The sequence below is a fragment of the Muntiacus reevesi genome, chromosome X (genome assembly GCF_963930625.1).
Source record: "Muntiacus reevesi chromosome X, mMunRee1.1, whole genome shotgun sequence".
Lineage (NCBI taxonomy): Eukaryota > Metazoa > Chordata > Mammalia > Artiodactyla > Cervidae > Muntiacus > Muntiacus reevesi.
In genome coordinates this window covers 95,901,214-95,914,549 of record NC_089271.1, presented here as the reverse complement: position 1 = coordinate 95,914,549, position 13,336 = coordinate 95,901,214, and the positions used below count along the sequence as shown (strand labels likewise).

Here is a 13,336-nt window from a genome sequence, read left to right as displayed (position 1 = left end):
CCTCCCTCACAGCCTCTGCAGACTGCAATGTGAAGGACCTCAAACTCCTTCACTTGACTGTGAGCAGAAACACAAGACTTGCCACTTGCTAGTCTCTGCAGAGGCCCAGAGACCCTACAGGAACTTGTAGCAGGCAGGGTGGCTGTCAGGGACCCCTCCTGTACCTGCACGTGGGTCAGCAGCTCCCTGAGCTACCTAAAGACGCAGTGCTCACTCCCGACACACACCCCCATCCTGCTGAGTGCTCCCCAGACCTCCTCCTTAGGGGCACAGTTTCCATTATGCATGATTGGATCAAGGACCAGCATCAGGAGGCCAGCCTTAGGCAGGCTCTGCCCAACACTCAGCACTGAATGGCAGTCGGGACCATGACGTAGATGTGCTCCCTGGAGCCCGTCTCCTTCACCTCCATGCCACAGATCAGCTGGAGGCACTACGAGGCTTGGCTGAAGCCCACCGGGAAGTGCTCCTGGTTATCCCTGAAGACCTTCAGCATTTCTGCCTGTGAGGTCAGCTCCTTGGCCTGATACTTGAGGAGCAGGAACTTCATCAGGTTAGCCACCATCTCATTCAGAGTTTCCTGAGGCAAGGCGTCTCCAGTGGCCGAGGAGGACTCTGTGGGGGAGTAGGCCAATGGGGATGCAGCCTCCCCTGCCTCAGCCCCCAAGTGCTGCACTTCCACCAGGCCCTGGGCATTGCCTGGGCCCTGAAGGCCTTCCTTGGGCTTGCTCCGCTCACTCATCTCAGCAACAAGCACGACTTGAATCAAAGAACAAACAATAGTGAGGCAGGGGGACAGATGAGGACCAAGGGGATTGGGGGAGGAAGTGGCGGGACCGGCCTCGACTGAGAACCGCATGCTGGGCAGTCTGACTCAGGCCACTTACTGGTCTCCCCTTGAGGAGTTCACTCAGATCTCACAGGGGAGGATCCCCTGGCTACCTGAAGGATGAAGTGAAGTGACTCCCCAGGATGCAGACAGCATAGCCCGAGTTTTCTGGCACTTACAAGGTGCAGGGATTAGGGCCTTGCATGGTCCCCTCTCTTCTGGGATGGGGAGCCCCTGGTGCACACTCAGGGCACCATCCTCACCTTGACTCCAGGCACTACCTGGACCTCCTCTGCTCTCTGACCTCAGGATATGGGCCTCAGACCTCTGCTTTCCCCTGCTGGTTCCTGGAGCTCCTGTGGGAGAAATGGAGGGGACACCTCGATGGTATCCTGTGGCACAGCCATGGGCCTTCTGAGATAGTAAGAGGGGTGGACTCTGTGAGGTCCCCCCATTGTGTGGTGGCAGGTCACATCGGGGTTCCCTTGTAGTGTTCACCTTTCCTCTGGCTGGCCTGGTCCCTCACCTTTGGGGGCCTGCAGTGAAAGTCCAAAAAGGCCCAAGTCTGAACAGAAAGGGCTGAGGGGCACCACATGCAGCTGTACTCACCCAGGGCCTCTCGCAGGTTTTAGGCTTGTGAGATGCTCGATCCTCAGCTCCTCCTCATGTCTTGCCTGGCCTCCCAGAACTGACCACAGTGGCAGGAGTCTGCTCAGTCCTCCGTCGGGGTTGGGGAGTCCAGCTTGTGCCGACCTATAGCCTCTGCACTCTGCCCAGAAAACCTCACCTTTCAAGGTCCCTAAGCCAGCAATCAATAAACGCCTCACCCTGCTCACCCCGTTCATAGCCTCCAAGAGTTCCCACAACGGTCAGGATCGCTGCCTCCAATCTGGGGTCTGACTGCTTCAGTCCTTCCTTGCATGGAGCCTGGACTCTAGGCAGGACCAGGAATTGTACTGTCCACCATTTTGAGACCCAGCTTCCTTCACGAGGTACCCAGTCTCTCTGAGACCCACATGTGAGGAAGGCAGACAGGCCTAGTGTGCTCTTGTCACCCCCAAGGTCTCCCAGGTACGACTACAGAGACAGGAATCTGTGGGGTTCCGTCAGTCCTCACACAGGGCCCCCTCAGTCCTCCTTCAGACACCTAACCTTGCCTCTGGGCAGAACATGGGATTCTCGGCTCTTCCCACCTGAAGCCCTGCCCCTTATACCAGGGCCCCAGTCTCTCCAAGACCCGAATGTCAGGAAGTCAGCAACTGCCTGTTGCCCTCATCCTACCCCCATGGTCTCCCTGGACTGACAACAGAGAAGAGCTTCTCTGAGGTCTCCTCTGATTGGTGTCCAGGGTCCTCTAGTCCCTTGTCAGGGTACTCAACCTGACACCTGCAGCACCTGGGAATCGGCCCATCTGAGGCCCCACCCATATGCAAGGTCCCCAGTCTGAGACACCATGTCAGGAAGTGAGACCAGGCATGTTGGGCTCATCTTACCCCAGGGCTGCCAAGGACCAACAGCAGCTACAGGCTTCTCTGAGTTCTCCTCTGATTGTGGTCCAGGGTCCCCTCAGTCCTCCCTCAGGGACCTCAAGTAGAAACTTGGAGGAGCTGGGCTTCTTCCCTCTGCTCACCTGAGGCCAGGCCCACTAACCCGGGTCCCCAGGTTCTCTGAGACCCACGATGTCAGGAAATGCAGCATGTGCTCATCCACCCTCTGTGCTCCCTGAGCCTTGATGTGAGGGTCCTGCCTCTGGTCAATACAAAGGGCATCCCCAGGTCTGCCAAAGTTAATGATGAGGTCCCTGAGGGATGATGTAAGTTAACCCCACTAATCTGTGCCCCTTCTGTCAGCCCTGGGTGACCCTGGTGGTGGGGTGAGCACTTGGCAGCCTATTCTGACTTCCGCATCTGTGTCTCAGAGACATTAGACAACTGTTAGAAGGGGCAGGGCCTCAGATGGGCAGAGGGGAAGATCTTAGTTCTTTTGAGAGTCAGGGCGAAGACACTGAGGGAGGACTGAGGGGACCCTGGATTGCAGAGCAGAGTGGGCTCTGGGAGGACATAGGGCAAACGGACACATGCTGCATTGCCTGACATCCGGGTGTCAGAGAGACTGGGTCTTGGTATAGGGGGCTGACTTCCTGACATCTGGGTCTCAGAGAGACTGGGGTCATGGTGTAAGGGCTGGGGCCTTAGTAGGGGAGGGGAGAGAATCTGAAGTCCTACCCAGAGTAAAGGTGAGGTCCCTGAGGGCGACTGACAGGACCCCGAGGGAAGACTGACAGAACCCCACAGATCCCCGCCCCTGTGTCAACCCTAGGAGCTCCTGGGGTGAGAATAGCACAAAACACGTGTGCTGACTTCCTGACATCTTGGTCTATGAGAGACTGGGGACCTGGTGTGAGGAGCAGGGACTCAGGTGGGGAGAGGACGGAGGCCAGGTGAGTCAGCTCTTCCCATCAGGTGACCAAAGTATTGGAGCTTTAGCATCAGTCCTTCCAATGGATATTCAGGGTTCACTTCCTTTAGGCTTGACTGACTTGGTCTCCTTGCTGTCCAACAGACTCTCAAGAGTCTTCTCCAGCACCACAGTAGTACTATTTTATACATGGTAGTGTGTATCTGTTAATCCCAAACTCTTAATTTATTCCTTCCCCTGCTTTTCCCCTTTGGTAACCATAAGTTGTTCTCTGAATCTGTATCTTCTCTGTAAATAATTTCATTTTTATCATCTTTTTAGATACCATAGAATATTTGTCTTTCTCTAACTGACTTATTTTGCTTAATATAATAATCTCTAGGTCCATCCATATTGCCACAGATGGTATTACTTCATTATTTTTCATTTCTGAGTAGTGTGTGTGTGTGTGTGTGTGTGTGTGTGTGTGTACCACATCTTCTTTATCCAATCATCCATTGATGGACATTTAGGTTGCTTCCATATCTTGTCTGTTGTAGATAGTGTTGCAATGAACACTGGGGTGCATGTATCTTTTCATATTAGAGTTTTGTCTTTTCCAGGTATATATTCAGGAGTGGGATTGCTGGATCATATGATAGTTGTGTCTGTAGTTGTTGAATGATCCTCCATACTGTTCTTCATATTGACTGTACCATTTTACATTTCCACCAACAGTGTACCAGGGTTCCATTTGCTATCCACCCTCTCCAGCATTTGTTCTTCATAGGTTTTATTGATGATGACCATTCTGAGCAGGGTAAAGTGATACTTCATTGGAATTTTGATTTGAATTTGTCTAATAATTAGGAATGTTGAACATCTTTTCAAGTGCCTGTTTGCCATCTATGTTGTCTTTGGAGAACGGCTTTTCTGTCAGGGCCACACTGGCAGGGTGGCTCAAACTACAAACCATATTGGTTCAGGAGACCGGCAGCTGAGGTTGAGGTGTCAGCTGATGCTGACTCTCCTGAGGGCTGTGTGGAGAGTCTTTTCCATCCCTACTCCCTCACTTCCAGGGCATTGCTGGCCATGGTGGGCTTGTCTCGGCTCAGAGAGCTCTGCCTTCCTTTTCACCCCAGTTCTCCTATGTGCCTGTCTCTAAATGTGTCCTTCGTATGGGGCCAGCCATCCTGTTAGAGGAGGGTCAATCCTAATGAGCTTACTTGACATCCATCAGCTCTGTGAAGACCTTTCCTTTATCTGCAAGCAGACGGCATGGAGATGGACAGAAGGAGCCAGCCCTGTGTGGCACACCCACTCTGTGTCAGCGACTTGCAGGATGCTCAAACATATTGGGCTGAGGTCCGTCCCAGGGCTGTGAGCTTGGACGGCTCTGTGTCAGGCTCCTGACCTTTGTGGTTCTGTGTTTCTGCAGCCACATGAGGCCCTGGGAGCCCTGGAAGATGAGGTTCAGCTGTCTTTCTGACCGACAGCCTTACACGGGTTTCATCTTAAATGGTGTCAAGACCATGGAGATGCAGTGGCGGCCCGTGCTGTGTGGACCCAGCACTGTACCCTAGCTGTCCACATTGTGCACCAGGACTGGGAGGATGCAGCCGGGCAGGAGTTGATACAGCAGAGGCTGGGGATGAGCTCTGCCCAGATCCAGGCCTTGCTGTGGGTCACTAACATTTCGGCCATTGAATGATCATGGGCAAGTGATACCCTGCCCTGCGTTGCCCACATGGCACCCAGTACTGCCCTGGATCTCAGCCTGGTTATGTTCATTTGTTCTCTGTTGAACCAGTTGGTGGGAGGAGGGGGGGGGGCTGAGAGTTCTTCAGAGGGACAGTGAGTGTCCCTGGGCTGGGAGACAGTGGCCCGCGATGCCTGACCACCACTCGGGGCCTCCATCCCCTTTTGTGCTATGAGGCAGAGGCACATCCACCTCTGCACGTGGCACTTGTCTCTGTGTGAACATGTGGGTGTTTGTGTACTCACGTGTGTGTGTGTGCCCAGCAGAGACCATGAGAGGCAGGAATGCGCCCAGCCTGGGTTCCATACCCCGACTGCTTGTAGCTGGGCCTAAGCAAGTCCCCTGACTCCCCAGGGGTGAGGCCCCACAGCAACACCTGTCTGCTGGTGAATCACTTGGGGACCTGATGCCTGCAGGCTCCCCGGTGGGACCCTCATGCTGTGTCCCTGTGTCCTGCAGTGGGTAGACTGAGAGTTGCCTGTGGGCTGGTGGGTTCCTGGCACACCAGACCTCTTTTTTTTTTTTTTTTTTTTTGCTCCCTCCCTCGCTTGGCCTCACCCCAAATTCCCTTTGCTGAGATGAGCCTGTCTTAAATACTCAGCCAGAGAATTCAGTTCACCACAGTTCCCCGCCATGATAAGTCTTAGTCTCTAGCAGGTGTGACTTTTATTTATTTATTATTTTTTTTTCCATTTATTTTTATTAGTTGGAGTCTAATTACTTTACAATACTGTAGTGGTTTTTGCCATACATTGACATGAATCAGCCATGGATTTACATGTATTCCCCATCCCAATCCGCCCTCCCACCTCCCTCTCCACCCGATCCCTCTGGGTCTTCCCAGTGCACCAGCCCCGAGCGCTTCTCTCATGCATCCAACCTGGGCTGGTGATCTGTTTCACCCTTGATAATATACATGTTTCGATGCTGTTCTCTCTAAACATCCAACACTTGCCTTCTCCCACAGAGTCCAAAAGTCTGTTCTGTACTTCTGTGTCTCTTTTTCTGTTTTGCATATAGAGCTATCATTGCCATCTTTCTAAATTTCATATATATGCGTTAGTATACTGTATTGGTCTTTATCTTTCTGGTTTACTTCACTCTGTATAATGGGCTCCAATTTCATCCATCTCATTAGAACTGATTCAAATGAATTATTTTTAATGGCTGAGTAATATTCCATGGTATATATGTACCACAGCTTCCTTATCCATTCATCTGCTGATGGGCATCTAGGTTGCTTCCATGCCCTGGCTATTATAAACAGTGCCCACTTCTGGGCATACACACCAAGGAAACCAGATCAGAAAGAGACACGTGCACCCCAATGTTCATCGCAGGTGTGACTTTTAATCACTTTGTTCTTCTGTGTCCTGTCTTTGCACACAGGTCTCATGGACATTGGGGACACTTTGCTGTGCCCAGAAAACTTAGAACACAACCAGGTGGAGGAGCTGGAGATCAGGCCCTGTTACCGGACGTGGAACAGAAGTACCTGACTGTTCTCACCAATCACCGCTGGCTGCTAAATCCTGTCCCGGAGAGGGGTGGGAAGGACATCTTACAGGTGGACATCCCTGAACACATGATTCCCCTTTGGGCAGGAGGCCTGTCCAAACTGGGCTCTCGAGAGGAAAGTGACTGAGAAACCAGCTCTTGGTGACGCCATCCAGTCACCGCTGTGCCCTGGACGTGCCCATCTGGTTCAGTCTGAATGGGCCCCGCCCACTTGGTGTGGGGCCAGGGGCCGGACTCCCCTCATGCGGTGCTGCTCTGGACTCAGTGAGAGTCTCTGGGACTTTGTCCTTTATGAAAAGATGGTGTTGCCAGTCGTTTTGGCCCTGCTGGGTCTGGGTGGTTGAGAGAAATGTATTGTTAGGAAACCAGTTAGTGTTTTTCTCTCTCTGCTCTGGTCCAAACTCCCCGATGTTGGAACAGTCTCCAGGGGGTGATGGGGAAAGCTGGGGGCTGGGCAAAGCATCGGCAGGCAGAGAGGCCCACCAGGCCCAGAAACAGGCCGTGGTGTGTCCTTACACGTGACCCTTGTCCTACTGTAAAGTGTCCCTTGGTTCACAAGGCATGTATGTAGGATGCAGTGCCTGGCAGGATGCTACACATCCAACAACAGACTCCTAAATACAGCTGTGAGGGCAGAGAGACAAAGGATGTTGTTCACCTTGTAGAACCATGTACTTGTCTTTGGGTTTGGGGTCATGGGATTTCAAGGCCCTTGGTGGGTGGGGTGACCCTTCTTTCCAGTCAGGCTCTTGGGGAGGACCCTGGTTTGGGAGCTGGAGACACTCAGCTGCTGATCAAAAACTTGTGGCATTGTTAGGGGACCCTTGAGGAGCCCCTTCTGCTTCAGGGTGGATGAATCACGGAAGGTGACAAACCCAAGGTCAGGAACCCGATTGGGCTGTCTGCTGAGCAGCAGGCAAGGCCCAGGGACCTGTCCATCCTGGGCTCGCCTCAACACTTGGCTCATGTGTCAGACCCTTGGCCAACCATGTGAAATGCTGCTGCTTCAAATGAAAAGGGACCATGGGGACTGGACCGAAGGTTGCCTAGGGCGTGGGCTTCCAGCCTCATCTGGCTCACCCAGTGCCATGTGAATAGCATGGACATAGAGAAAGAACAGAGTTGCAGTTCTCGTTTGATTCTTTATTTAATCCTGTGGAGTTTGCTTTACTTTATTAGAGCCAGAAATAGATTTTTGGTTACAAGAGAGTGCTTTTCACAGTCCCTAGGGATCTGGCAGTTCAGGGATTGGGCTTGTCCTTGAAATGCTCACAGAGGGCACACTTGTAATCTGAGATCTCACCCTGCTCCTCCTCTGACTCAGGGGCATCATCTGGGGCCATGACTGAAAGGGCCGCCATCAGGATGGAGTAACAGGTCTTGTACACATCCATCACTGAATCGTAATCTGGGTACTCCAGGGGGTTCCCAGGCAGTTCCCTTGAGCTGTTCCTTCCAGCAGTGCTGGGAGCCGTTACGGGAGGTACCGCCCGTGACGAGGTCATGAAGAAAATACCGGGCAGGCAAGGCCGTCCGGGACCCCATCCATGATGGGGTCACGAGGAAAAAACCTGACAGGCAAGGCCATCTAGGATAAGGGACCCTCCAGGTTGGTTTCGGCCTCTACCCCACCCTGTATCCTCCTCCCTTTTCTGCTGTTGTGCTGCTGTTCTTATTTACCCTGCTGCGGATTCTTGTGTTGCCTGCTGAGAGCTCTCCTGCTCCTCTTTCACTGAATGAGGACCAACTTAAAACCCTAATTAATAAATCTCCTGGATGCTGGTACCCTATGAAGGGGCCAGGGATGAAGGAAATGCTTAAATTTGAACCCTTTTGCTGGCATTCTGGCTTGTGTGATAAATATGTGCTCTCATTGCAAAAAATGCTCTTGATTGTTCTAAACATCCTAAACACAGTACGCTAACAAAAGAAACTATTAAGCATAGGCCCCTTCACGGGGTGAGAAAAGCTCCACAAATATGATAGCCACAAATGTGCCTAATAGAAAATACTTTAGATGGAGATTAGCTGGCGACTTCTTGCAGGTAGTTAACTTTTAGGCTAAGAGCCTGTTTTGTGCCATATCTGCTGTTTCTGCAGTCCTTCACATTCCTGTTCTGTAAAAATGTAATCCTGTCTAGTTCCCATAGAGATGAGCTTATAAGAAAGAAAATAGATTAGTTATAAGAAAAACAGGGTCGGCTACTGAAGTTGCTTAAGTCACACCAGGTGCAAGCCATAAAATGTTAGCAGGCCTGAAGACCAAATGATAAGAAAGACTTGTGAATGAAAAAGTATGTGGGTGACATCCAGTTTCTGTTGAAGGTCAAGTTGCTGTAGTGTTTTGAGATGACCTGTGTGTAAGCAATATGCACTTCCCCGAAAGATGTTGTTAAGGGTATAAAGGAGCCATGCAAAAATAAACTTCAGACTTAGCCCCGAGCTTTGTCTCACTCTCTCTCTCATTCGCCGATGCCGTTCATCCTAAGGGTTCCCCTGGATCCTGCTGGGGCTGGACCCTGGCACAGCAGTAGCCAGGGGTATAGATATTGCATTGCTGGACATGCCCTCCCACTGAGGCTACCGTGCTCACTGGGGAGATGGTTTCCTCCACCCTGCCTGTCTACACTTCCCATAGAGCAAAGGACAGAGAACACAAGTGAACACCTGCTGGGGGTTCTGCAAGCAGTTGGGATTCCCTTCTGGACTTTCCTGTCCACTTCTTGGGTGCACTGGTTGTGGTGGAGTCAAGGAGAATGTCTGGTTTCCACCGCTTGCTTCTTTCTCTTTGGAATGGTTGTTGTGCTGGTGGCAGGCTGAGCAGTTGTTATGGGGTTGCCTTTCCTCCAGATGTTCTGCAGGAGGAGAGGCTTGTCTCTCTGAAAATTGGAATTGTGATAGATCTGAAAGGACATGAATCACTTTAGCCATCGTGAGGGAGAAGAGCTGTTCCTCGCCACCTGCCTTCCCACCACCATCCCGGCCATGCCTAAGTATGGAGACAAGGTCTCTTCATTCTTGGCAGGTTGTGAGGCCCTAGCATATTGATCCCTAGAGCTCCCCCTGGGCTGGCCTCTCTTGAGGTGTTACTGGTGCTCCCTGACATCAAGTGGCCCCTCAGGGTCTGGAGTCACCCCTGTGGGTCCTGTCTAAGGGGGTGGTGGAACATGACAGACTGCTTTCTCCTCTTTCCTTAACTACTCTATCATGAGAAAAATGTTATCCTGGGAAATGAAACCCGTCCAGCATTTGGCACATCTAGTCTAGTCTCCCCGCAAGGGCTTTCTATGTTAGCATCATCCTCTTCTTCCTGCATAGTGACCTGAAGGGTGGATTTTATTGAACCCGTACAGCTTCAGTTCACAGATGAAACTCTTGACACTGTCTGTCTCGAAGATCTTGTCCACACATCTGTACTGGGGGAGATCTGCCTCTGTCTGGAAGAAATCTGCATTGATGACACTGTGTCTCCCTCGTCATTCCAGTGCACAGAGTTGAAGGCCACATCCTCCACGATCACCCAGAGCTTCCTGGGGAAGGAGAGTCTGAGGATGGTGTTGTTCTCTTCCTCATTGGGCATTTCTGGGTTTGGGCCCTCTGGAGGTGGTTTGTCACAGAGGCCTGGATCTGGGCTCTCAGGTTGGTCACCCTGCTTCTGCAAAGCCTCCCCTGAATCCACATTTGGACCCGAGGAGGAATCACGGGGGTCCCCTGCTGAGGGCTCCCCATCAGTTGATGGGGGCAGTGGGGCTGCATGTGCCTCATGGGAACTCTGGCTAGTCATGGAGCCAGTCAATCTCAGGAGCATTCTCTACCCCAGCAGTGAATCCTCAGGGCAGAAGGGCCTCAGACCAGGGTTGGGGTGCCCAATAAATACTCTCTGGAGATTCTAGAATCTGGGTCACACGCCAGGCATGTAATTAAGTGGTCAGCTTCCTTAAAAGATGACAGTATTTACTGTTGAAGATGAAAGTGAGGTTCAGGAAGGGGGTAAAATATGGACTTTTGTTTTTACTGAATTGTATCATTTAATATTATAATTATTGGAAACATGTTTGTCCAAGTAAATAAAAGGATAAATATATGTGACTTACCATTCAAGAGGGAAAACCAGACACAAACAATACCTATAGAATTATCCCATTTGAATAAAACAAAGCACACTGTATATGTATATATTTACATATATGAATGTTAAAGGAATAACATTGGAAGGGTGTTCACTGAGAGTTTGACAGTGTTCATCACTGTGAAGGGAAGGGGACAGAGTTGAAAGTGTGACACTCTTTCTTCTCTATTCTTCCCATTGTTTAAACTCTTTACAAAGAAAATATAGTCAGGGAGCATGGTAGCTGTTTTTATGTGTCAACTTGGCTAGGCTATACTGCCCAGTTGCTTGATTAAACATGTCTCTAGATGTTGCTGTGAAGTTCTTTTTAGATGTGATTGACATTTAAATTAATGGACTCTAAATAGATTATTCTCCATAATCTAGGTTGGCTGCATCCATACAGTTGAAGGCTTTAAGAGAAAAAGACTGAGGTCCCTCAAAGAGGAAGAAACTCTGCCTCCAGACTGCCTTTGGACTCAAGCTATAAAATTAACTTTTCCCTGAGCCTTCAGCCTACATGCCTGCACTGAACAATTCAGAGATACAGATATAGATACAGATATAGCTATAGATACAGATATAGTGTGTGTGTGTGTGTGTGTGTGTGTGTGTGTGTGTGTGTGTGTGTGTGTGTGTTTCAAACACATGCATTGGAGCGGAAAAGGCCTGACTGGGAATTCCAGCTTCCTCACTTTTGTGTTCTTACCCAGTTAAGTTAAACTTTATAGATTTCTATTTACTCGTTGGTATAAACAAAGGGAAATAATGGAAATAATCATTTCCCTTACTCTGAAAAGCAAATAATATAGTGCTTGCCTGGTTCATTGAGCATTATCACAATTCAGCAAATGCCATTTATTGTGATTAAAAATGTTTTTCAGTTTTCAGGGTAGTTTTCAGCAGACAAATTTGTCTGAGAACAACAGGAAAATCCCATTAAAACATGATGTATGCCCACCACAAAAACATAAATGATAGTTATGTGATTTGACAGACGTGTTAGCTAACCTTAAGGCTGTAACACATTACAACATATAAATGTATAAAGTCAATACATTGTACATCTTAAGCTTACATGATGATATATGTCAATTACATCTCATTTTAAAGGAATTAAAAATATATATAATGTAGGACAATGACATGAGGGTGGACTAGGAATAACTATAAATGAGAAGGATACCTAAAGCTCATCTGCATGGAGGATTTGTTACCAGGTCCAAGCTCTTCAGGTGGCGCAGGTGGTGAAGAATTCGCCTGCCCATGCAGGAGATGTAAGAGACGTGGGTTGAATCCCTGGGTTGAGAAGAACTCCTGGAGGAGGGCATGGCAACCCACTCTGGTATCCTTGCCTGGAGAATCCCACGGACAGAGGAGCCTGGCGGACCAGAATCCATAGCGTTGCAAAAAGTCGGACACAGCTGAAGCTACTTAATATGCATGCAAACACACCAAGCTCATACTGCTAAGCACATGACAGGCCAAATACATAGAGAGACAAAGTGTTGGGGCAAGCAATAGTGACTTTATTCAGAAAGTCAGTAGATGAGAAAAATGGATCATTCGTATCCCAAAGAACCATTTTTCCCAAGTTAGAATTCAGGCTTCTTTTATAGTAAAAAAGGAGAGTGTGGCTGGTTGTTGCCGATCTCTTGGTACCAGACAGACCCTGGAAGAAATGTGATAATTCCTTGTTCTTGCAGGTGTCTAGGTAGGTCACATCATGAAATTCCTGTTAACCTTCAATAAGACAAATGTTACTTTCTGTTCTGCAACTTTTTAATCTCTGGATGAATGAAAAGTGTTGTGACTTTTAAGGTTACAGCCTGGGAGTCAGAGACTTGAGAAAAATCTATTATATATTTTAGGCTATAGGCAATGTTCTCTTACTGATTGAAGAGATGAAGGTGCAGAGCCGGCATGACTAAGCACAGGTGACAGAGCACAGAGATTAGAGCTAAAGGAAGAGATTCAATAGGGAGTCAGACTTGTTCTTCTCTGATATAGATTTATGGGATTTTCTACTGTTCCTTGGACTGTTAATATAAATAAACATATTTCCTTTGTATATATGCAATATTTAACAACAATAACAGATTACTAAATAGCAAAAACAATTATTTAAAGTATGACAAAAAAAAGTTTAAAGCCATTGGAGAACTGCTGAAGTGATCAGGACTTAAGGAGCCAACATGCTGGAGAAAGGAGAAACATGGAAAGATACACTGACATATTGCAGCTTCTTTTCCTCTGGAGAAATTTTCCAATTCTAGGGCACAGTGAAGGAGGATGAGAATCCATGCTTCATCCAGGTAGATGGCGATATCTGGGGACCAGAAAACCAACGCAGCTTTCAGTGGTCTCACAGGCCCAGAGAGACAAAATTAGAGACTTAAGGAGCCAAGACTGCAATGAGAAAGAAGAGATGGAGGACTGAGTGTGTCACATTGCAGTCAGAAGCTAATGAGCTAAGCAGAAAGCCTTTCTAAGACAGATAATAATATTTGTCTCATGGTAAGAAAAAGAAATAAAAAATATTCATTATTAGAAAAGAAAAACCACTATTAGCTGAGGACAACATTTTCTATATATAAAAATCTCATGAAGTGAAAGTTGCTCAGTCATGTCCAAATCTTTGATTCCTGAGGCTCTCCCTTTCTTTCTCAATTTGTGGCAACCACAGCAGTAAATCTATGCCCATGGCAGACTGACCTTGACCAGA

General features: G+C 48.9%; 1 pseudogene; it reads right to left on the bottom strand.

Annotated features, from left to right (window-relative positions):
• Positions 1–7,744: 7,744 nt before the first annotated feature.
• On the bottom strand, positions 7,745–10,287 carry LOC136153486 (heat shock transcription factor, X-linked member 3-like; annotated as a pseudogene).
• Positions 10,288–13,336: the final 3,049 nt, after the last annotated feature.